At 38.3% G+C, this 25308-nt stretch overlaps 1 protein-coding gene across 18 annotated transcripts in view; it reads left to right on the top strand.

Moving 5' to 3' along the window:
• RBFOX1 (RNA binding fox-1 homolog 1) overlaps positions 1-25308 on the top strand; it is a 1110759-nt gene that overhangs the window by 567849 nt on the left and 517602 nt on the right. The gene's annotated exons all lie outside the window — the stretch shown is intronic.

Raw genomic sequence — 25308 nt, 5'->3', positions numbered from 1 at the left:
GAAGGCAGGTCCCACACAGCAGGTCCTTGCTGGAGGATCACTGAACTTGCTGCTGTCACCTGTGTCCCAGGGACACACACAGGTGTAGTTTACCCTGTGCTTTGATCTTTCCCACAGCAGGGCAGGAATCCCAAGCGTGTTGGAATGGTCTATCCAGGCCTGTGTTATCTAAACGCAGATGTTCTACTTGTCAAGTACTCAAGACTAAGCAACAATTAGTATGATATATGTGTTCTTCTACACCCCAGCTGCAAGTCACTTGAACGTGCTTAAAATCCTCCTCACCTTTCCCCCATTTATTTTCCTACACCTATTAAAAGTGATTATGCAAAACACCCTTTTCCCTGCTCCTTTAGCAAATTCCTGTCTTGCATTTTCACTTCCAGTTTATCAAAAATATGCCATGTGCAAAACGTCCCCTTATTAGATGTGTGAGGAAAAGAGCTGCCAGTGATTAGATTGGCTGTTCATCCTCTCTCTGCTGGTCCAGCATAACCAACATTTGCTTCCTGAACGTTAGCCAAAAAATTATCTTCTCTCCAGCTGGATAGGGATGCTTCATCATCTTTAAAAACTGAGGTGACCATTATGTTGTTATTGTTAGGCAATTATTTCCTGTTCTTGTACAAATTTACCCTCTGACCAGTTCTGGCCTTGATGTATCTGGCAGGGAAGCCAGTGCAGGCTAATCAAGGCCTGTGAGAGCTGCTGTTGCTGTAATGCAATTTGTCACCTTCTACCCCTGCTTCCTTTGCCACTGCTCCTGCTCGTGAAATACATCTGTCATCTTTATCAAGGCTTCCTATCCCTAACTGATCACCTTGCCTGCAAAAGGAAAAACTGAAATTCCAGTGGCTGTCCCAGAGTGGAAGAGGAGCACGAGCTGGTTTTATATTCCCCTTGCACAGTGCTTGAGCTCGGCAGGGAGGTGGTTGGGGGCTTGGTCTGGGTCTCTCGGTGCACTTGCTCCTGTCTAGGGCACATGAAGCATGAAGAGGTGCAGGAAGAACTGAGTCTGTTTGGAGGACTTAACCAGCGAAATGTACACAAAAGATGGAGCCAGACTCTGTGAAGTGCAGTGAAAGGATAATGGACACGGGCTGCAACACAGGAAACTCTTTCCAGACATTAGGAAAACATTGTTGACAAACAGGTTACACAAAGCCCAGAGCAAGGGTCTAGAGAGGCTGTGGGATCACTGGGTTTGGATGTACTTGTAGAGTTGTGAATTTTTTAAAAAAGACACTTTGCTTCTGCTCAGAAATACGTTATGATTGATTTTTCCTGTGAACACATGTATAGATATTTAAGTACCTGTAAATAAGCATTTTATCTCAGCAGTAGGTTAGTCATAACTGATTTTTAGATACGAAATAGGTGTGGGGAACAGAGGCCGTTTGTTTCTGTCTGTCTTTGAAGCACCTGGAATGAGCACAGGGAGAGATGAGAGGCTGAGCTGGGTGGGACACTGGTCTGAGCCAACACTTCAAAGCACAAAGCTCTGTTCAGGCAACTGACTTGCTGAATGTAAAACTGTTCTGTGTTTAGGGGTTCATTTCAGTGCTCTGCATGAGAATTCTATTTCTCATACAAGTTTCCAAATTTTATTTTTATCTTGAAGTAGATTAGAAAGCTTTTCTCCCCCCCCTCCACCCCTTTCCCTCTCCCAGCTTTACTACCTCAGGTTACAATGGTATGACCAATATGTGAGACTGTGCAGGGAAATCACCCTTTGAGAATCCAGTTTTGTCTGCTTCGTTACATGACGTGTAAAATTTATTTTGAACCCTAAAAAACGTGATATTGATTTCACACAGAGTTATGAGTTTTTAAAAAAAAGCCTGTTTGTGCTGGTAAGCTCAGAGGAGAAGAAAAGCAAACAGCTGATTTTCCTTTTTTAATATTTCAGCTATTTTTAATTTTTTTTACTTACTCTTCTGATTTTCTCCTCTTCCATTTTGTAACACTGTTATGCAGATAAAGATCTATAATGTGTAAGCTTAATAGCACTAAACACTTGTTTAATTGGTAGAGTTTGGGAGCAGGCCCAGACTAATTAACACCAATTTCTACTCTGTTGCCAGTGTTTAATGGATCTTAGGACCAGATCTTTTTGGAACTAAAGTTATGCTGAAGACATGTTGAAAATAGAAATAAAATCATATATGGCCACCTTGACAAACCATCTGTTCCTGGAATAACGCTTGTTTTTTATATGTAACAAGACATACATGCAGTATAAACAGTGAGTTTCCCTTTTGAAGCTTTATTTATAACTACATAAACCCTCCTGGATTTCTCCCCAAGTATATCCACACACCTCTAATTTCACAATTTCTCTTTCTTAAGAATTGAATATTTAGTGAATAATGACCAATTTTACTACAGAAAGTCCCAAGAGTGATCTTTATTACAGCTCATAATTTAACTGGTTGTTTATAAAAACACAGAAGCTAGAAAAATGTGATAGAACTCTGTATAAATACTTAGTAAAATATCTTTAAAGGTCCCAAATCAGGAAGGGATAATAACAGTACAAACAGGATGAGATTTAAGTTTAAGTGTACTAAGCATGTGGTCTTCTCTGGCTATTTCCAGTTCTGTGTAGTACCCTCAGAGAAGAATCATGCTCAGGAAAGCCCTGTCTCAGCGAGCAGCAGAGGATGCCCAGCCTGGCAGAGCTGCCTTCCAGGCACTGAAAGCCAATTCAGGTGAACCCAGTCTGGGAGAAAAATGATTCTGCATCTTTTGGGTAATTTTCTACAAAGGCCTTTGAAAGAACAAGAATGTGACGGAAGATTTGTGTCATCAGAATTTTCTGCCTTTTGAGCCTTTTCATTGCTTGGCTTTCATTTCATCAGCTGAGCTGATATTAGTGGAATTCTCACCTTCTTCAAAGTGTCTGCTTGACCTTCTGTTGGGTTAGGACCCGAGTGCCCTGGTATTAAAGGCTGATGGCCTGTGATTGAACACACAATTTCTCGACATTTCTCTCCTTTCTTCTTTGTTCTCCAGCTCAGGATTGTCTTAGCCAGCTGTGATTTTGTATTCCTCTTGTCACTGCAGCATTCTGCTGCTCATAAATCTGACTTGGGAGTTGCCATTGTCTGCTTTTCACTGTTAAAACAAGAAGCTCTGGTTCCGTCCCTCTGTTTGCCCTCTAGAATGTGTCAGGAGTGTCAGGGGAGTGTGGGCTTAAGTGGCCTGTCACTGGATGCTAATGCAAATCCTTTGTTGTTAATCTTGGTGTAAGGAAACAGAAATTTGGAATTACTTGATCCTATCAATTTCTACTGAAATCCTTGGCATTGGATGCCTTGTAGCTCCCACTAGTGTTTGAAATTTTGGTCTACTGGCACATACCAGACAATGTTCCCTTTCAAATGAATATCTAAAATGTCTGCTGTGTTTTTATATGAGGATTTTCTTGTTTCTTAAATTAAAGCATCAAATGCAGTCGAGTATTTTCACAGGGTACCTAGAGAGATGGTGGAATTCCTGTTCAGGGTTCTTTTTAAGAAAAAAATGCAATAAAAATGGATGGTTGCTCTATATGTTTGATGGTGTTTCAGAGATGCTGCATTGTCCAGAGCACTTCCAGGCACAACTGAGAGTTGGTTATTTTGTCTTCAGAATGAATGCTTCATTTCTGTTTGTGGAAATTTAAATTGTGGTTTCTTAGGGAAGAAAACATAATTTTTCACCCAAGCTGCTGTATAAATGCATTTAGCATGTGTTCATCTCAAATTCTGTAGTGTGAATCACGTGAAAATGATTGGAGCAGAAATGTTTTTGGTTGTTGGCCAGATCTTAATTTTTCACTGCCCAAGTGTTTTTCACATGTTTATTTACCTGAAGATGAGAGAGCACCAACCAAGTAGCATATGGTTATAGGAAACACAACAGATACTCCAGTTAGTAAAAAAATAATTTAAACTTGTTATTTGTCATGAAGGTGCATGATATGTGACTGGCCTTTTAATGGCTTTTAGAAATGTGCTTCACATAATTTGAAGCAAGCTTTCTTATCAGTATGTTGTGCAATTAATTTAATCTTGTTTCTGTTATTTCCACAGTATTTTTCAATTCAGTGAACCTCATTACATTTGCAAGTGCATTAAATTAGAGTCTGGATAGAAGAAGAGAGATGATTATCAGTTAATTTAATTATATTTCTAGGTTAGCCCATTTAATGATATGTCTGCCATTGTTGTTGCAGCCTTTACAGCAGTAGCACTGGCAGGAATTAGTTCTGATTCCATGTAAAGTTTGTGTTATCTGATAACTCCTGACAGCTGCTGGAGCCACACGTTCAGTAATTTATGAGTCTAATCAAAAGTCATTTACTTTAAGCCTAAAGGCTACAGTATGGAATACTTGCACTGTATTCTCTACATCACTTTTTGACTCTGCATATGTGGGAATGTTCTTGCGGAACTTGACACCATGAATTAAGAAACACAACTTCAGGTTCTTATGGTGATGGCAGGAGCAAGGAAATGTTCCATAGCACAGGGCTCTTCCAGCCAGCTGAACACTGCAGCTGGGAATGTTCTTGTTTTTAAGGAGGAGGCAAAAACCAACCCCCAAAGTTCACCATTATGCAGTCCTTCATATAAAATGGTCTTGACTTTTACTAATAAAATTATGTGGTCATTTAGGGAGATGCTGCAACCTGAATCGTAGTGCTCAGCTTCTAATATGGTGCCTGTCAGTGTTACTGCTTTTTGCAGTAAATAATATTTTTATGCTTCTTTTGCAACTCTGCAATTTTTTTTTTCTTCCTAAAGTTTTGTGCCATATGTTTGAAATTTCAAGGTGCCCCTGGTATTTGCCCTGGCATCTGGAAATCCTAAGGATGGGGCTGCTGAGACTCTCCACAGCAGTGCTGCATTATGTGCAGTACTGCAGCCTGGATCAGTTGTGTAGCTCGTTAAAGGCAGATCTATTAAAGCAGCAGTTTTGGTTTTTAGACATTTATAGATATCCAGTATGAATGTGAGAGAAAAAGAAATTCAGTTCTGAAGTACAAAATGTTCCAAATTCCAATGTTTTAAGATGGCTGTTTCTGAGATTTTTAGTGATTTAATATTTAAGTTAATCTTAAAGGTATTTAAAAAATGATAGCAGAAATAACCCATCAATGAGAAAGAAAAAGATTAAATCCAAATTTTACTAAACTCTGAGAACTGTTCTTCTATTCCTATGTCTTGGAAGGTAAAACAATTATGTTTACATTTATATTTACTATTTGTACGTGATGGACCATTCTGTGGCTGCAGTGCAAATAATGCATAGATTGTGTACATGAAGTTGTTTCTCTTTCTGGAAGTACTTGCCACAAGAACAAGCCACAAGGTCCCATAGCCTATTCTGTTAGTCTGGCAAAATGGAGAGCTGATGGAATGTTTTGCAGTGGAATAGATGGATTAAGCTTTTCAGGATAAAGATATTTTAATATTTCTGATGCACTTAATGGAAGGAAAAAAGAAGAAAAAGGCAAATTTAGTATATTTTTGAAAGTGAGACCTGTGTGTGGGTGCAGTGTGGGAGAATCAGACTGAACAAACTCCAGAAAGGCTGGATTTGTGAAGCTGTCATTGCAGAAAAGTCACATTCTCCCTGCTGTTCACTTCAGGGATGGGGGCTGACCTGCTACCCGTGGATTATTACCTACTATGGCTGAGTAAAGTTGTTGTAGAGCTTGTCAGTTGTGGAACACCAGTTTGGGTGTTCAGATGGGTGAGAGATAGACATACTGCTTCTCCTGGGTTTTTTAAAGAACTCTTTACTGGCTTCTGCCTTGCCTGATTTGATGAATCCCATATCCCATGGCATGCCTTCGCTTCTGTTTACACCTATTTATTTATTTTTTTTTCTCACTTTTGCTTACTTTTACTGTGAAGTTACTTTTGGCAAGGATGGCTGATAGGCACTTACTTATACAGGATAGCACAGGGATATGCCAGTATTGGCTGGATCCAATGGATTTGGTGAAAATTAAAAATGTAACAATTACTACATAGCTTGTGTTTTTGTGAGGAGGAGTTAGTCAGGACAAACCTTCTCTGTTTATCTTGCAGGTTTCCAGCTGGGCTTTAAGACCACATGTTTGTTTTGAGTTGCAACTCACAATTTTGTAACAATGACAGTTTTTAAACCTTATTATTTTTCTGAATAAGTACAGTCTCTCTGTTCAGCTCCATTGGAAATAAGTGCTTTGAATTTCTGCCAGTACCCAGGGTCTCTGGCAGAGTCCCCTGGAAACTTGCATGGGCCAAAATGTAATGTTATGCTCCTTTATACTGGCAAAATCATCCCTTAGAGAGTGCAGAGCAGGGATAAATCCAGCTGCTTGTCCAAACACAGAAATAAAACAAGGATTCATTAGCTAGTTTTGACTGCAATTTTGTCTGATTACAAGAGTCCTCAGCTAATGCTAAGGGCAGAAAAAGAGACCTGCTCTGGCTCTGGATTGCAATGGGGAGAATGAAATAGATTTAATTAATAGATCAGTGAAATCTTTGTTTAGCTATATGATATATGGGAGAATAAAACCTCTTCTTAAATGAGGATAAACCTACTTGCTTGATCATCATCCTACATTACAACAGTTTTGTATTCTCTACTTAATTTTTCTAGGAAATGTTTTGTTTGTGGTTTTTTTTATGTGTGTGTTTTTTGTTTGTTTGTTTGGGTTTTTTTTTGCTTTGTTTCAAATCAGTGGTAACTTGTTAATTGCCTATGATTTATTTAATGATGCTTGCTGTAATGTGAGTGATTGCTACTCTCCTTGTTTTTGTCAGTTCACTTTGGTATTTTCCCCCAACTGGTATTTTTGGAGGGACTGGAATGGAAAGATTACATCCCTTAGTATTCTGTGTTGGAAAAGTACTGTGTTTCCCTTTCTGTCAGGAAGAATTCTTCCAAATCCCTCCGTGGTCTGAGCTGCTGTGCTTGACATCTCATTATTTGACTCAGCTGTTTCTGTTTCACCTTCACCCAGCTAATTAAGTAACTCATATTATTCAGTATTTGATTCTGCTATCTGAGTCGGTGAGAGATGGAATTAAAAAAAAAAAAAAAAGAAAAATTAAAAAATCCCCTTGATGGGATTAGTGGAAGGATTGTTGCTCCGACACGGTGGACTGAAATGAGCCCGAGCTAATGGAGTTGGCGATACATGAATCACACTCTGCTTGAGCCAGGCTTTGGCTGCTGGGGAAAGGATTGGGATTAGTGCTGATCATTCCTTAACTACCTTGTAGTGACCTGTTAATTGTTTCAGGACATCTGCGGAGTGCGAGGCGTTCCTTGGCTTTCTTTACATCTTTGTTTCCCTCCTCAGCCGCGGTCCTGCAGGGCATCCTTCGTCCTGTGTTAGGTCTAGATACGGGCTTTAGCTACTTGGCTGTGCTCATCATTTTGGCTCCATTGCCAACATGGATTACTTTCCAGGGCTTTTGGCAATTTGTAAATCATTTATTTCTTTCTCTTGGATCAGAAATGTAAACAGGAGTGCTCTGCAAATGAGCAAAATCCAGTGTTCAGCTCTAAGTTATCCATCTGCATTCCCATCCCTCTGACTTTGACCGACTTTGTGACTAATCTTTTGTATAAAAGAGAAGTGTAAGTACAATTAAATTAATTCCCTTTTTTGCTTTAGACTATTTTTCCTTAACATTTGCATTAAGCTACTGAATTAAACATGACTATAAATAATATTCTCATTCACGTAAAACCTACCTATTTTTGTCATATCGGTTAAAGCAAACCTTTTAAAATATTTTTTTATAAACTCAACACAACAAATTACTGTCACCAGAGAGATCTAGCCTCAGAGTGTGATATTGATTTTGGATACAGAAGATTGAAGTGTGTGAATTCACAGACTGATCCATACGTTCATACAGTGTATGAATCAGGTACAGTAAGGATTTGAATATATTCCTTTAGAATCCCAGAAGAGTTTTCTGGTCAACTTGCTGTTTATTGTTCTGATGGAAGTGTCTCCCTCTCCTCCTTCCAGGGCTGGGTTGTCCTTTCAGCTTTGATCAGAAGCACATTTCTGGCTCTGGGAAGCCTTAATTGGCAAGAGTCCAGTGAAAACTGAGAACTCTCAGTGAGGTGTTTTGAAAGTGACCCTGGTGTCGGCCACCAAAAAGCCACTGGAAAAGTCCTAATCAAGGCTTCCACAAAACATCTGATACTTTGTCTCTCGAATATTCTTACAATATATGAAATAGCTTGAGTGAATCAGTGCAGAAACAATCACTAGAAAATTGTTCCCATTGGTTTTAAACGAGCAATACTTTTTCTCCTGACGCAGCTCTGGGAACTCCATTCTGGAAGGTTTCATGGCAAAGCAAAAAGTAGCAGATTCTGGTTTTGTGTAATTAGTGTTGCTTTTGCATTATGTTTTGAAGATTGGGATAGTTCCTAAAGCAAAATTCTAGAGCTTTTTGAATGTACATGCACTCTAAGTTTAGGGTAAAAACCTTTTAAGTCCAATCATTGTTTTAGTTGAGCATATACCTAATATTTTTCATTTTTGAATAAGAGCACATTTTATCTTTAGCTTAATCTGGTTTTGGGCTGAGCAGTCACATACTTTTGGACCTTGATCAACCAAGGGAAAAGGATGACTTTGGTAGGAGTGTTGGCTTTGGAATAGACTCTGACCTTGCTTTTGCAGATCTGGTTTTGTTAGCCCAGAAGGTTATTTTTCTCTGCAAGGAAAAATAAGTGTTTGGACTGGGATATCTCCAGATTAGTATTCTGGCAGGTACGTTTTTATACTCGTCTTCTTGCTAATGAGAAGATACCTAAATATTTTATTAAGCTACTAAAAGACTGAGAACATTTTATGAGACATGAACTTTAATGAGACATGAAGAAGAAAAAATTAGACTCAGTCTTTCAATAATTTGGAAGAGTGAAAAATGTTAACTGTCTTATCATGCGAACAAGGGCTCAGAATACACAAAATTGTATCAGCAAACTGAATTTGTATTCAGTTATTTTCTTGGTTTAAACTTGTTTTGAATCTCTACTTTTTACTTGCTTTTCTAGAGAAAGGCTCTAGCAATATTTCTTACCACTTTATTCCAATGAGAAGAAGAAGTCAATGCATATAAAATCTTAACTAAATTTGGGGGCTAATTTAATCTACAAAAACTTAGCTAGATTTGTAGATAATAAGCAGTTAATCAGATTCCTTTTTTTTAGCATATGATTGTCTTAGAGCTTATGATGGTTTATATTTGCACATTTGCATTGCATAATAACACGTTCAATCACACTGTACTTTTATGTGGTGAATTTATTTAATATTTGAATCAAAAAAATAATTCATGAAATGTGACTTTTTTCTTTCACTTCTTCACTGTTTAAATAAGGCAATTTATTAATTATGCTGTATAGGGTAATAAACAAGCTTCTCAAATTATTTTAGCTGTGAAAGTTGAGCAATGACTTGGAAATTGACGTATATAGTTAATGAATACATGTGGATTTAATTAATTTTCACTGGTGCAATGTCTTCTTTTTGAACTTGAAATATTCTTCACCTAAACTTAAATATCAAGTGAATTATTTCTTTCAAAATCTCTAAAAATTCTGTTATATTTCAAAATATTTGAAATATTTGTTGCCCAGATGGCAAGAGCAATGCTTGTCTTTTTTCTCATCATGTGTTCCACTCAGCCCCTTTGCTAAGGACAACTTCTTTTCATATCTCTCAATATTTATCTCCAAGTACCTTTCAAGACAGTTTTCCTTCACACAGTTGCATCTATAGCTAAAAAATATTCCTGAGAGAAACCCGCTGCTCTAAATCTCCAGGTCTATCAGCAAGCAAGATGCCCTGGTGCCAGCATCACCTCATTTGTGGCTGAACAGAGGGAGAGATCAGCCAGGTACAGTGAACATGACTTCTCCCTGCGGGTTTGGGGCTGTGGTGAGTCACAGGAGTGATAAACACAAGAGTAGGTAAACATCCAGTTTTTCATAGTGTTTCCTCTGTATTTTCATTGCTCTACAAATCTAACATTATTTTTTAGAGTGCGTGACACATCAATTTCCAGTTCAGTTCTGCCTTCTTATCTTAGAATTCTGTGCTCGCACTTGAAATATTAATGACTTTAGGCACAAGTTATATTAATGGCACAGTTATGTCTTTTGGGTTTAAGTATCATTAATTTTAGGAAACAACTTCTCATGACAGTAATCAGAAGCAGCTGTTGGTTTTGCTGCAAAATATTAATGCATAATTAAAAAAAACCCCAGTGACTCTTAGAAAACAGAGCTGTTTGCTGGAAGCACACCTTCGCTCTGCCTCGCTGTGGCCATATATTCCCAAATTCAAACACTGTGGTGGGTGTTCAGTGTGTACTGGAGTTTTAGCTTTCACTGTGCCTTTTTAATGCACCACACTGAGGTTTGTTGAAAATGTATGCACTAAAATTTTCTGACATGTTTCTTCTTGAAATAAAAGACCTTAGAGATATTATTCACATAATATTTCAAATTACAGCTAATTTAGTTCTCTACTGTTCAACTATTTTCCACGTGCAAAGGGTGGGAAAAAAAAGTCACAAAGCTGCTGTAAGTTATTTTCTGGCTGACTTGTCCTCTGGAAGATTTACCCCAAGTGCTTCTGGCTTGGAGCAAGCCCAGTTGCAGCAAGCACCGTGTGCTGAGTTGTGTTGGGTACTAGATTACACACACCTTATACTGGCTGGGGAGCCTCTCCTGCCTGGGGAAGGTATTTTAGCAAAGGGGGAAATCACTGCCCCCAGAGAAGCTGTTGAAGGGGGAGCATTGTCCCTTCCAGGCAGAGCAGAGCACCGGCGCTGATGCAGGTGAGGATTTTGCTGATGTGCATCTCCACAGTGTTCAGAAGCAACCTTGCATTTCTGAGAGAGATCATAAATAGCTGGAGAGCTCCCAGTTGTGCTGATTCCTTCCAGTGTTCTGCTGGTCTTGTTCTGTTGTACCAGAAAGGTGATCTCTGGGCTGCTGTAGAGCTGTGGTGCCTCTCACCCTGGAAGTTACACATCCTTGGATGTCCTTGTCACCTTTTTTCAGCTCCTTGGAGCCAGAGTCTGATTATAAGTCTTCCTTTCCAGCAGTTATGCTGAAATCTTTGCAATATTTCTGAATTTCTCTAGAATTTTACAAGACAGTTGGTCAAATCTATTTCCTTGCCATACCATCACAGTTGCCTAAAGCTGCAGCCTTGCAGTGTTATTGAATAACCAGACCTCTGGGTGTACTTTTCTAGGCTGAGGGACCTCCAGCATTCATGAAACCACACAGTTGCTCAGATATTTAAACATCTGAGATTTTGTTTTGCTCCAGTTGGGAGTTGCACACCTGGGAATGTGTGCTGGTGAAGTGTGTGCTCATTTTTTTCTCCCCCAGAAAGTGCACGTCTGTCTCCTCTGCTGTCAGCTCTGCCTCTCACCAAATGACCAGGCAGGGTTAGATAAGAACTCATAGGATAAGCAAGGACTGCAGAGAAGCTTCACTAACCCAAGAAAGGGACCTTTTTTATAATTATTATGAATTTGTTGAGTTCATTTAATTCCTTTTGTTTGTCTTTGTAGTTGTTCAGGGTGATATTTGCAATGTAAGCCTTTGGAGCATGGCCTCTTGTTCTGTGTTTGTGGTGGTTAGTGCACCATGACAGCAGGTAGAGATCAAAGTAATAGCATTGCTGGGATTTCTTTCTTATTAAAAGTGCTTCTTTTGAAGAACATGGCAACAGCTCTGGTTTTAGGTTATCACTCCTGAGCCAGGAGACCTGTTTTCCCATCTCCCCCAGCCTATCTTAAGCTTGTAGGGGTTGCAGTTTATACAATTCTCTACAGGGCTTTCTGTTATCTCCTTCTCTCAACTGACAATTTTCCTATCCAAACATAAACCAGACTATCTTGCTTTTCCCTCTTTTTTCTCTATTGCATTAAAACATAGCTTTGAAACTCCACTGTTATTACGCTAACATTGGCTGCATATGCATTTGTTTTCCTTCCTTGAGCCCAGATCAAGGCCTGTCTGCACTGTGGGACAACTCTTCTCATGGATGAACGTGCCCAGTTCTGCATCTTGGCTCAGGATGTTTGTGTGTTATCACCAGTACCTTGTGATGTCCTTAATTTTCAAGTACCAATTTTCTCAATCAGCAAAAATACCATTTTCTGAATAACTTCTATTCAAGTTGACTTGCTCTCTCTAGGCTTGAACCTACCTGGTATTGCTGGATGTGGAGTTGGAAGTATTTTTCCTAGTTTCAAATAAACTAATAATTTCTCTTTTGAAGTGTGTATTTGTAAAACTGTAACAGCAGTTAACTAAGGTGTCATCACAGTGTCATGGTTGCTAAAATTTCAGTGGAAGATATAAACATATGGCCTATTCTAAAGTGGATAAAAAAAATTACTCCTTTTTAGTGTTGTAGATTGTCATTTTCCCAATTTCTTTTTCCTTTAAACATTTATATTTATGTCATATCCATGGCTTCTTATTCATGGTTTCTGTGGCCATTAATAAGCCTGCAACTGACTTGTGAGTAAAATAAAAGAACCTACAAAATTGAACTCAGTGATTTATGAACACATAAAGTAAATAATTTTTCATCATTGTAATGTTCAATGCCTACAAACATGGATTGCAGATCTCTTTTTTTTAGGCATCTAATTCAGAAATGAGAGTAAAGGAAAATTAAATATACGTAGGCTATTATCTTTTCTAAAGGTTTGAAACATCCACAAAGGGGCAGCATTGTCTGAATGCTGTGGCAAAGGAAGGTGACTTAAGTAGTCATTGATGATAAGTCATTGGGATTATCATTTTTGGAATGAAGAATTGTTATTTCATCTTGTTGAAAAACCTAATAGTCCTTTTTTTGGTCCTAAAATGATGTGCAAAGAAACAAGGTGGTTAGAACAAGAGCTGCTGCTTTGTAGAGTACAGAGTTGAGACCATGGGTAAAATGGTGGTGGATGGCTGAAATTCCTGCTGGTGAGGTGGGCATGGAAAACCTCATCCAAAAGTCCTGTGGCAGTTTCAGAGTCAAGGTTGTTTAGTGTCTCTCTGAGCTTTTACACCTCTGCCTTTTTGTTATTCAGGGGTTTCACAAACACAAATGTAGTTTTTCAGTGAGTTTTTTGAGCTGTCAGAAATCCTGACTCAGATTTTTGATTGCTTTTTTCTGCAAGTGCAGTTCTGTGGAAGGTACTTGATGACCTTGGAGCAATCAGAAGTTAGACTGGGAAAGGTGCTGGGTTACAGAAACCTTCTCTGTCTGTTGCTGTTCAGTGCTGTGCTTTTTACCCACAGTCACAAACCCTGTGTGCTCCATGTTCAGGATATTGGAGTTCCTGCCTCTGTTGAAGTACAGGCAGCTATCATCACTCTCAGTGCTCTAGTTGTCTCCTTCTACCCTGTGTTGTTATTGAAATGTTTGGTTTACATAGTATATATATATTAAAGTATAAAGTTCTTATACATTTACAGAACTGTGTATGAACTACCCATTATAATTTCTTAGTCACATTTAGACTCTGAAAAATGATTCATGATCTTAACTAGTTTCACATATGAAGAAATCAACCTGCTGATCAGAAGCTGCCTCTACTCTTGTGGAGTTCCCCTTGCACTTTGAAATTCCTTACAAGTAGCAGACAGTGGCTGATAAAGTATTTGCCATGAATGGCAGCTGAGAATTCTGTTACTTTTGCTTTTGAGGATGCCAGATGGGAATTATGTGAGTACAGTTATCTGGAGCCTTCAAAGGACATTCACATTTGTGGAGTTAATTCTGCAAGTGCACTTTTGTTGTTTTGTTCCTTCAGCATTGCAGGAGGTCTGAGGACAAGGGGAGATCACTGTCCTTCATCTGCTGCTTGACTGCAGTCCTCCAGAGCCTCTGATAATTCTGATATGGGCTGCCTGGGTGTTTTGAACCTTTATTCATTAATTTCATGTGAAATGTTTGCATCCTGGAGAGGCCAGCAGAGACAATATTTAGTGGAGTAACTCTGCTGCAGAATCTCAGCGTTCATCTGGTGCTGAGCCTTGTCCTGGGTCTGCTCTTCTGAAGTTTCTTGAGATCTCTTGACCATCAGCTTCACATTGGTTTTACTGGATCATTATACCCCATTAAGAAATGGATTTTTCCAGCCTGATGAGTGAAAAAAAAATGTTAGTTGTTGGAGACTATTTGATGTGATTTACTAAATATTATCCTTATCATCCTTATTATCCTTATCATCACATAATTTTATGGAATGTATTTCTCTGGCTGCATCATTAATATCATTAGGCTCAGTAAGAGTGATTCCAGTGTAAAAGGATGATTTTCAACATTTTTGTTGTAAAATTAGCCACAGTTTCAGATGTTCTTTTGAACATACTGTAAAGAATGATGAAATTGCATGTTTAATCAGTTTAAGCAGTGAAAAATTCACTAGCAGCAAAAAGGAATACTTTATATTTGGTGGAAATTTAAAGCTACAGAAACAAGGAAACAAAAGTGGTAGCAGATCTCAGATTAATTTACTTCAAAGTTCTTTATTATTGATCAGCTTTGAGGCCATTTTTACCAGTTATGACTGCAACTCCACCTCATTCCGGAAATTCCAAAGGGAAATAACTGTCTCCATCAGGATTCCTTCAGTGAACATTGCTCACCCTAACAACTTGCTGATTCTATTTTTACTTTTGGATTGATGACATTTCTTTTATGAGATAATGGATTGTGGAAGAGAGAGTTTGTGTGACTGAGGTGTTTTAAGGACAACCTTTATACACAAAACTGTCATATGTTGAAACACAAAATGGAAAGCAAGACTTTTAAAAGCAGCTACTAAAAAAAGGCTCTTTTCCTAATTTTGTACTAATGCAGCTGTAATCCTTCTAAAAAATCAGAATTTCCAACAAATTACCTTATAAATTCATTTAATATTTTTAATTTTGATGAAAATATGCTTCATTCTACCCACTTAAAGGGATTTTAGGATCCTTTCAGGCTTCAGTGAGTGCTGAAAAGCAGTTAATTATGTTTGTGTTTAAGGATACATGTTTTACAGAACAGCAGCTCTGTTTTAGTGGAATTACTGTAATTCTTTCATTTCTGTTCAGCTATGACAAAACATAAAAGTATTTTTCTTTTTGTTTTAGAAAATGGTATGTAGAGGTTTTCTTCCAGGGGATTTATTTGTCCCGTTTCCACTTGGTAAATGCATGGCCATACCTGAGTGGCTTAGTGCTGTTCTGAATGAATTTATTAAAAATATTCCTCTCTGTTTTATAATACTGAGTTAAAATATATTTTAAAAAACACTGTTTGTTGCTTTTGGTGAGAAAATGTAAACATTTGGCTTCACTGTAATGAGGAATCTGGACCTTAATCTGCCAAATGTATGAAATGCTTTCATGCTCACTCCTTGTGGTTTGGGTCAGCGCTGAGATCAGTGCCTTGCAGAGATCACTGGGATGAAATAACCCAGCACTGCCATGGGATCTCTCATTCCTGCTTGGAATGCAGTGATGACACCACTTGGAATGGAACTCTCGTCATCAGTTCAGTTTTACTGAAGAGTACAGCCCTGAAATTTGCCTTAAGAGCAAGAAGAAGTGCAAAGCGTATGAGGGTAGCTCTTAGGAGAGTTTGTAATTTGATGTGCTTGCATAAATGAAATCAGGGGCTGCTTAAATGGCAGGAATCTGACTAAAAAACCTCTCTCTGGTTCAGGTTGTAATTTTTTTATTTTTTCACACTTTTTTAGAGAGTGCAGAGATAGAAAAGTTTCAGCCTATTTACATTATAACAGCGATTCTTTTCGCTCATTCTAATAAATTACTATTACTATCATTATTTTATTTTTATTACTACTACTACTACAACCACCCCCGTCAGGTCCTTGCAATTGATAAGGAATAAGAAAACATTTTATGGGCACATAGTTTACTAAGCTGATATCCTACATATTAGTTGAGGCACAAATTTTTTAATAGATCCACTCGGAGGCCCCCCCCCCCTTCACCTTGGTAAAGAATATTGGATTTTCCAGTTCAGTGAGTGTCTGGTCGTTATCATTCATGTGCTCTATTGCAGTTATTGTTAATGGTTATATGAACAGCAAAATAGGAAGCATATATCACCTGTCAGCCTGTGTTCTCCAGACCCATCTTGGGTTAAATTATTGTAGGATTGAGAGTAGAAGCTGCTAAAACTCAGGTTCCATAGGGAAGTTGTAGATTTTTTTTTCTCTCTAAGGTTTAGGATTTGTGTTCAGTCTTTAAGGAAAAAGTTTCAGTATATTAGGATCATAAATTCTGAATTGGTCTTGCCAAAAAGTAATTTAGAAAGTTTACCAGATCAAATAAAAGTGTATTAACCTGGTTTATAGAGGAAGAGGGAGAAATACATTTTTCTGCTATAATGTGATTCTAACAACTTTCTAGTTTAAGGGAAATGTGTGTAGTTATACTTACCGTGGGCTGAAAATAATTCATCAAAGCAATGTTCCGAGTTCAGGAACAGTGCCACTTGTGCTCCATCAAAAAGTGGGCTTTATGTAGTCAGTTTTTTTAGCTTTGAAATTATTCTACTGTCACTATTTTACTTTGTTTTAAATTGTGCAGCTTAGATACTATCCAGTATTCATGCTTGGGTAACTCGACTGAACTGGAAGAAAAACTTCATCAACAGCACAGACTTGTGTATTTGGCCTATAATATAGAACAAACAGACAGAAAATGTCATGTGGAGGTAGCAGGGGGGTGGTCACATCTCTGATGTCAGTTTGTCCCTCAGATTCTTTTGGCCATGCTGAGTTAGCATTTCTTAATATGAAATTCTTCATTTTGTGCAGATTTTTTTTTTTTTTTTTTAAAGTCAGATTTGGTGCGACAATCTTTTAAATGGAATTCTGAAATAAGTATGGCAATCTCTTTTTCCTGGGTCAACACATCACCTACTTCATTAATTAAACTGGAACATTCACATTTTATCAAGTGTCAAATAGTTGAAGGTTACAGAGAAGAGATGAAGGATTCTCCTTAGGATTGAGAGAAATGTGTTGGTGTGAATTCTAACATTTGAGAGAGACCTCTGATGCATTTTAAATACTGGTCTAGTTATTGACTTTTTCACTGGTGAAAAGCACTGTTGATATCCAACCAACTGTTGATGAACAAATTAAAACCAAACAAAAGGGTGTGTTTTTCAATATTATATGTAGTTTAACTGTGGGACTGCAACGGGATATTTCAGAGGCCAATAAGATGAGGAGTTTTCTGGAACAGGACGGACGAGTAAATGAGAAGAAATCTCCTGGTTATGAAATGGTAAAGGAGACCTTACCCTGTTCCTTATCCTGTTTGGAATGGAGAGCCTGCAGCCTCAATCTTAAGGCTCAGCTCGTGGCTGGTGCATTTAAGTATAAAAGCTTTGGGCTTAGGCAGGAGGGAAAATGAGAGTTATAGAGGTACTCCTGAGGTTTTTAGTCCTGGACAGCTCCTAAAAGTCAATAGTGTGATGCTTGATGCTTCATTCCTACTGGATTTTCTGCTGTGAACAGATGATTTAACCTGTCTGGTAAGTGAGAAATTGCAGATTATGAGATTAATAAAGATAAAAAACTTTAAAAAAAAATGTATTTAGATGGCTACTTTTTTCCTTTCATTACTCATTTAAGAAAAGGAGGAAGAAACTGGTTTTTGTAATTTTTTGATTGATCCAAATCTGTTTATTAACTTCTTGTTATGCTGCTTTAAGATTACCTGACTCCTCTCTCTCCCAAATGCCATAGCTCATTTTTGAATTCATCTTTCATACACACCTATGGGGGAAAAACACTTGCCAGTCCGAATATACAGTGAAATCAGTTCTGAAGAAAATGCAGGAACTGTTGTATTTCAGTTATATACTGAAATGTCCTCACATACTGTACAGTATTACATGGAGATGTTTATTATCTGCAGGTTAAAAATGCTGCATTGGTTTATTAGATATTTAAGAGTATTTACTACAACTAAGGAATCAATATTCCTTATTTAAAAAGAAGGTTAATTCCTCGGTGCACATGGATCTATACACAAAACCACAAAATCTATGGGCACAATTGAAGAAAGGGGTTTAGGGGAGTGAGGAGCCTGTGTGGTTTTATGGCTTTTGATGGGGGGAGGGGTGGTTTGGTTTGGTTTGGTTTGGTTTGTTTGTTTCTACTTCATGGTACATCTCTTGACCAGTACTGAGACAGGGCCATCCTTTTGCAAGAAGATGCCAGGGACAACTGTGTTCAGTGATCCTTTGCTCATCACTTTCGTGCTGATCTATAGGGCAGAGCATCTGTCTGGGGGGAAATAGCCAAGAAAAGATGTAGCAGAAATGATACACCACGTGTATGCTGACTCCAGAAGTCCATGGATGTTGGTGCTGAGACACTTCAATGGAAACCAAGTGTTGTGAGCTGCAGCCCTGGGAGAAGGGCAGGTGCTGGGAATGCTGAGTGCTGAGTATTTTGGGGTAGTAACATGTCTGTGCCACTGACATTTGTCTGTTTTCCTTGGCAGGCCTCCCTCCTGGGCTGGCTTAGCTCCTCTCTGAGCCGGGGAATGGATGTTACACATTGGCTCTAATGTGACCAGTGTCTTTGTAGCTGTGTGCTTCTGAAACTGTTTGGAAAACCAAAGGCTTCTGCTGTCTTCATGACAGGATGGCTTGGCAGATGTTTCAAAGGAAACTGGGCTTGTTTACCCTACACTGTGCATGGAAGAAGAAATAACATCTCAGTCACTCTCCTTGCCAACAAGAACAAAAATTCTGACTCTTGGTCGATAAGAAAACTTCTCAAAGTTAAATTATACAAACTTTCTGCCTGAGGCTCCAGTTCAGTTCTTTATTTCTCTTGGATGTTAAAGCAATAGCTGTCATCACCAGAGCTCCTTTTGAATTTGTTCATAAGAACAGTCCTTTGGATGCAGTGTTCACTCATGCCTTTGCCATTGCATTCTCATTAGTGGAATGACACAGAGCTGTGGCAGGAAGCTGAAATAATTTTTGGTGTATGAAGCACCAGATAATTTGTGACCTGACTACTCGTGACATTGGAGAACAGGCAGGAACTGACACATTAGATTGAGTTTCTGATTGCTGTGGGTTAACCCCAGTAGGCAGCAAAGCCCCACTCAGCCACTCCCTCCCCCTCAGCGAGGCAGAAGTGAGAATGTTCGTGGGTTGTTTACTGAGGGAAGTCTTGAGTCCAATATGAAATTCTGCTTCACTTTTTCACTCAAGAAAGCATAGTAAATACATAGCCAGCTTACTGTGAGTGTAACTGTTTCGCTGCACAGAAACAGTGATGTTTTGTGAAAACATATTAAAATCCTAAAACTCCTTGTGATAATCAAAAATATAGTGTAATATCAAAGAGAAAATAGATTTTTACAGAGTCCTAATTTTCCAGGGCTCTTCTGCAGTCATCACACATCTTCTATCATTAAACATATCTGTCCTGTCACTCTGTAAGCTTGAAAAATCTCTATTTGATTTAAAATTTATGCTTTTTATCACTACATAGCCCAAAATGATTGAACTCTGTTTAAAAGTCCAACCAAAATCCTCTTCAGTCTTGAAGGAACTTATTTTGTGAAAATTGGACTTAAGTGAAATAGTTTTATTATTGATTTATACTCTGTGCCCACACAGTCCCCTCTCAGTAAACACAGACTTCACAAAGTAAATCCTCTTCATCTCATCATCCTCACCTCTCTTTGGGGTCTTTTATCAGGGCATGGCTTTGCAAGTGATGTTCTATCTTTTCCTCAGGCACTAATTTATGAAAAACACAGGAATATCTTTGGGCTTCTATTTATTTCCCTGTCAGATATGGCTAAACTTAGTAAAGATATTCTAAAGGTGTCTGAGGTATGAAGCAATTTTATATTCCTGTTTCCTGTAGGAAACCTGACTGAAAAAAACTAGATTCCTTCAGGAATTGTGTTGTGCCCTTGTGCTGTTGTTAATTTGAAAGCATAAACTATCAAATTAGGTTTCTTTCTATAAAAGTTGCATCTGTACTCTGGGTATGTATTGCCAGTTGTCACCTCACCCAGCTTACACAGTGTGTGGCCGTGCTGAAATCACATCAGCAGCTTTCTCAACGACGCCTTGAATTTATCAGGAATATCTTTTGGCTACCTAGATGTCAGTGACTTCAAATATACTACTATTTATGTGGCTGTTGGTCTACGTGACACCTTAGGCAATTTTCTTAGATTTAAAATAAATTTTATTACATTTTTTAAAATTTCGTTTGAAAATCCAGTTTTAACAGTTTAAAATTTCCTGTTCTGGAAGTTCCTGTGTATTTTCAGCCTTGGAAATAGAGGGACATATAGAAAAGGAATTTCAGATTTGACCTGTAGATCAAATGATCTTGCATTTAGGAATCGCAAGTGTTTTTGTACTTTCCAAACTGATAACTTTATCTAATGCCAGTTTCTGTTGCCATCTTTGAAAATGAAAGATTTACTAGCCCCAAATTAAGTCTTAACCTGATCTAGGCTTCAAAAGCATATAGATATGGCTGGGTACTGCTGCATGACTGATTCACACCTTAAAATTACATCTATATCTTCTGAGAATGCTGCCTATGTTATGTGTGGTTTTGTGCAGTTGGGATATCCAAGGATAAAGGTGGAAGTTTTACACAGGTAACTCTGCATCACTGGGCTAATGAAACATCTGTTTGGAGAGAGGAGGGGAGTGTGAGGCACGAGGATCCTGTGCTGTGCAGAGACGTGTCTGTGCATCTCTGAGTATTTAGAGAGCGCTTAAGAAAAGGACAAGTAACTCACAGAGGTGAGAGAAGGAAAAGAAAGAGGAATGGAAAGGTTTTATATACTCCAGTCCATAAAGCTTCAGCAGCAGCAGCACCTGTTCCCTCAAACAAGACTGTATTTATGAAAAAATCAAAGCTTTCCTTGGGGAAGAAAAGGTTTTAACTCTTGATGGCTTTGAAAAGTGTAAATGAGCATAAGCAAATGGCTGGAAGCAGAAGAAAGCAGAGCTGGGTGTTCACTGGCACAGCCGGATGGTGGGTGGGTGTGTGGGAGGGCACCACATGAGGCCTTTCAAATCTGTATTAAAAATACAGCAGTATTTTTATAAGCAGTAATTTTTTTATTATAAAATTTTTCAGTTTAGTTTCCAAGAGTTTTGCAAACCTTCCTCTTACAGTATGTCTGCTTTTATCTAGAAACAAGACATGAAAGCTCCCTAAAATCTTGAGAAGTTTGATTTTCAATCCGTGATCAGATGGGTTGTTTCCTTTTTGACTCTATTCAAACAGCCCAAGGCTGCCCTGAGGCATCAGAAATAGGTGCAGATGGCCCAGTTTTCTCCTTGTTTGAGCTTGTAGACACAAACCTCTTGGTCCACAAATGTTAGTAAATAGAGATGAAGCTATTTCTTTCAAAATAAAGCTCCTCTCCTACATCTTTAACATTGCAGCTGTTGAAGCTATTCAAATCCTTGAATTGGTTTATTAATTTAATGAGGCTTCTGCCTGAGTCCTTCAGTTGCTGGGGACAAACTTAGTGAGGACTTGAATGTCACATTCTAAGGTTTCATTTTTCATTTATTTTCTTCTTCAGTAAGTATTACTGTGTGGTTAATTTGTTCTCTGGGATGGATGAAATAGAACTAATATGAAATTCAAATGAATTCTGCTGGCAGCCTGTTTGTTAGCAGCAATAATGAAATATAATGGCCAACGGATAGAGAAAACCACTAAGTATTTTCCTCAATAATTCAGGACTTTGATATATTTAAGCAGTCAATAAAAATATCCAGAAAAATTAATTTGACTAGAATTTGACTGTGTACTTTTAAATTTTATATATGTGTATATATATTCTTATTTTGTTTGAGATCATGGTATCTTTATGAATGCTTTAGTCATTAAAATGAGTCCATTTCAGTTGTACAAATTTCAAACCTAAAAACCCCCAAACGATGCAAACCACCTTTTATTTCTAAACTAATGGCTGGTTTATGAAAGTGGAAGCCAATATTGTGAAGAAAAAAACCATGATTTGTTGCCACTTGTTGGGGTGCGAAGGATGCGTGTAAAACACCTGACCAGCAATAGGTGAATTTTTCACGGGAAGTTGGACGGGATTTTACAAAGTTATTTGCTTCCACCTACTGCTCATCCTTGATATTACAGAAAAACGCAACCGAGGGAACACTTGGCTAGCTGGAGTTCCAGAGGCTCATCTTTCCTCCCTCTGGGCCGTGGGACTGGACCGTGTACCCAGGAATTCAGCTTGCCTTTTATGCTGCCTTACATTCGCGTGAGGAAAGAAAAGATGTTGGAAGTTCAGATAACTTCTCTAAAGTTTCTTATTCCTTATGGTTGTTTTGGGTGGTTGGTTTCAGGCAGCCTGTGCTGTCATGATGGGGCAGCAGAGGAAATGGGGTTTGGATGGCAGGGAGAGAGCAAACTGTACAGTGTGGGGTGTGTTAGCAGGACTAATGGATACTTCTGATTTCACTATCCCTGAAAACAGGAATACTTCAGGCTACTGGATACTTCAGGATACTGATTTCACTATTCCTGCTTGCAATTCAAGGAGTAAAATTAAATGTAGAATTACAGGAAGTATGTAAAATAAAGTTTATGCAGGTTTCTACTGCATGCTAAAGCCAAAACATTATGCAGGGTCATGCTCCTACCAATAATTACTTCTGCTTTCTAGGGCTTTTACTTCACTCTGTTTTTATAGTGCTACTGTTGAACAAAGGTGGTAGATTTGCTTCCCCAGAGCCCAGTGTGCTAAACTTCAAAACTCCCAGCTCTTAACCTTGTGCTTGTCCTGCATTGCTCCTGATGTCCTGCAGAAAACCTTCCTTTGTTTCCCTGTTGCTGCTGCCAAACAAAACAGACCAAAAAGGCAATATATAAAACACAGAGCTCTTAATATGTTTGTAATAATGTTATTTAATTGGCTGTTGGCAGTGACACCAAGAGAAGAAAGGAATTGTGTCGGTTTTAAACTGGAATGGATGGGAGGGCTTTCTATTTAATTCTGTCTTTCCCATGAATCATCCTATGAAGTATTCTATCATTACATAGTTTGCCTAAGATAATTCTTCAGAAGGAACAGATTTTCTGGGTTTTTACTTTTTTTTTTCATGATGTAGCAACATTAAAGAAGGTGCTTGGTGCATTGTTCAGATCTCTAGGATTTTACAGTTGCTTTACAGCAATGGTGCTTCTCAATCTCAAATAATTCACAGAGCTGGGAAATTCGCAATACACATATGAAGTGACAGCACTTTCTCATTTTGCACTTAGAGAAAGTAGCACAGATGTCTCCCAGAGAAGAACATTCTCATTTCTTCCCTTCTTGCTCTGAGATTGACAGATGATTCATTCTGATGATTTTTAAAGCTTAGGGTCTGTGTACATTTATTCTTTAAAAGAGGTATATCTAGGATGTAGATGTATACTCAAATATTTACATTTAAACATAGATTTGATTAAGTCAGTAGCTTCACTGGTTTAAAGAATTACAACACTAATTGCTTCAGAAAATTAATTGGTTTTTTTCTTGCCTTTATGCAGAAGTCTAAATCCATGTGTCTAGCCTTGAAGACATACAGCTATTTCTTTAGCTAAATCTGACTTTACATAATTTCAAAGATAACAAGTTCTCGCTGGCTTCAATATCCAGTGAAAGTGAACCCATCCAGATGTGGTTTTCATTGCTAAAGGTGCAGTGGTTAATTTGTAAAGATTCACTTTCCATATCTTCAGACAGAAAAGCAAACACTAAGGGATGAAATGATTGTCTAATGTTCAGTGATAAAACACAGAATAGAAATGATGTAATTTGCTATTCAGCCTGAATCTTTTCCTGGTGGCTGGTCTCAGTGAAAGGCAGGGGCTCAGTTCCAGGTGAGGCTCGTTGTCTCTTTAATTCCTGATTGAGCATGGGAGGCTCAGCTGGGCTGGCCCCACCTGTGTCCGTGTGGGCTGAAGGCTCCACTTGTGCCCTTTCCTTGCTGCTTCAGACCACTCTGGCAGATCAGCTGTGCTGGGAGGTAGGTGGGTTTTGTTTCATCCTGGTAAAACTACATTTTTAATTAAGTAATGAATGCTTATGAACTCGGGTTTCTTAGAAATTGCTTTTAATGGGAAAGGACAGTGGTGAAACTGCAAACTAAAATTTTCCATGAGCAGCAGAAGGGATCACAATGCTGTTGGGTCTTCAGGAATATTCATCATACTGAGAGCCTGTAATAGCCCCAACTACAGTCTGAGAGGAGCTACTTTATTCTGCTTTCGGTTAATTTAGGTCAGTGTGTGAGACAGAGCCACTCTTGTCCTTGGTAATATGAAAAGATATGATTCATTTTTGATTAACCAATAAATATGTTAGAGAGCATTACATTCTTTCCAAAAGGTGACTTAGGGCACAGCTAGGACATGAAGAGTACTGATGCTGATAAAGTTTGAATTCATTCCCCTGAGGTAGAAGGCTTTTTAAAGCTTTTTTCCCTCACTCACTCACCAAAAAGAAGTGAATGTAAATATCCAAACAGTCTCAGGAAGTGAGCCTGTAGGCAGAGAGAGTATTTCCTTATCCTCCACATGGGAGACATGGTGAGAGACTGTCTGGCTGCCAGTAAGTCACACTTGAAAGGAAATTTTTGGGTGTTATATTCCACAAAGTACAGTCTGGTTCCCCATGAAAAGTGATGAAATATAAAGTGTATTAGAGGTGCTGATTTATATATCAGACTGGCTAGAATAACAAATGATTTTTTGCTGCTTAAGTGACACAACTTGATATGCCTCATGAAAACACCTTTAATATAATTTGCTGTGAATTAAGGTATTTTTACAGGAAACCTTGCTTCATCTTATTTGGTTGAATGATTTAATTTCTAAAATTGTTTGTAGGTAAGAAGTCTTTGGCTTTGAAGTAAAACCAGTCCTTCATTTAAAATGAATAGGCATGCTGTTGAAGAAACATGAATTCTTTATTTTACATTTGTTTTCATTTTTAATAGGAGCTGCTATTTGCTATCAGCCTTAAATTTGCAGCTTGGAATTTATGTGCAAGTAACTAGCTAAAAATCCAAAATCTGATTTGAGTAGGTCCAGCTTTGGTGAGAGGTTGGAAAGTACTTTTAACAAAAGATTGTCCCTCATCCATATGTTCTTTTCCCAATAGAAATCTCTAAAGCTGCAACAGTTAAGTAAAATTTGCTTCTGAGGACAGTAA

The sequence above is a fragment of the Corvus kubaryi genome, unplaced genomic scaffold, assembly GCF_017639235.1.
Source record: "Corvus kubaryi isolate FWS band 111438036 unplaced genomic scaffold, C.kubaryi_AGA036_p1.0 37387, whole genome shotgun sequence".
Taxonomy (NCBI): domain Eukaryota; kingdom Metazoa; phylum Chordata; class Aves; order Passeriformes; family Corvidae; genus Corvus; species Corvus kubaryi.
This window is presented reverse-complemented; position numbering and strand designations above follow the sequence as displayed.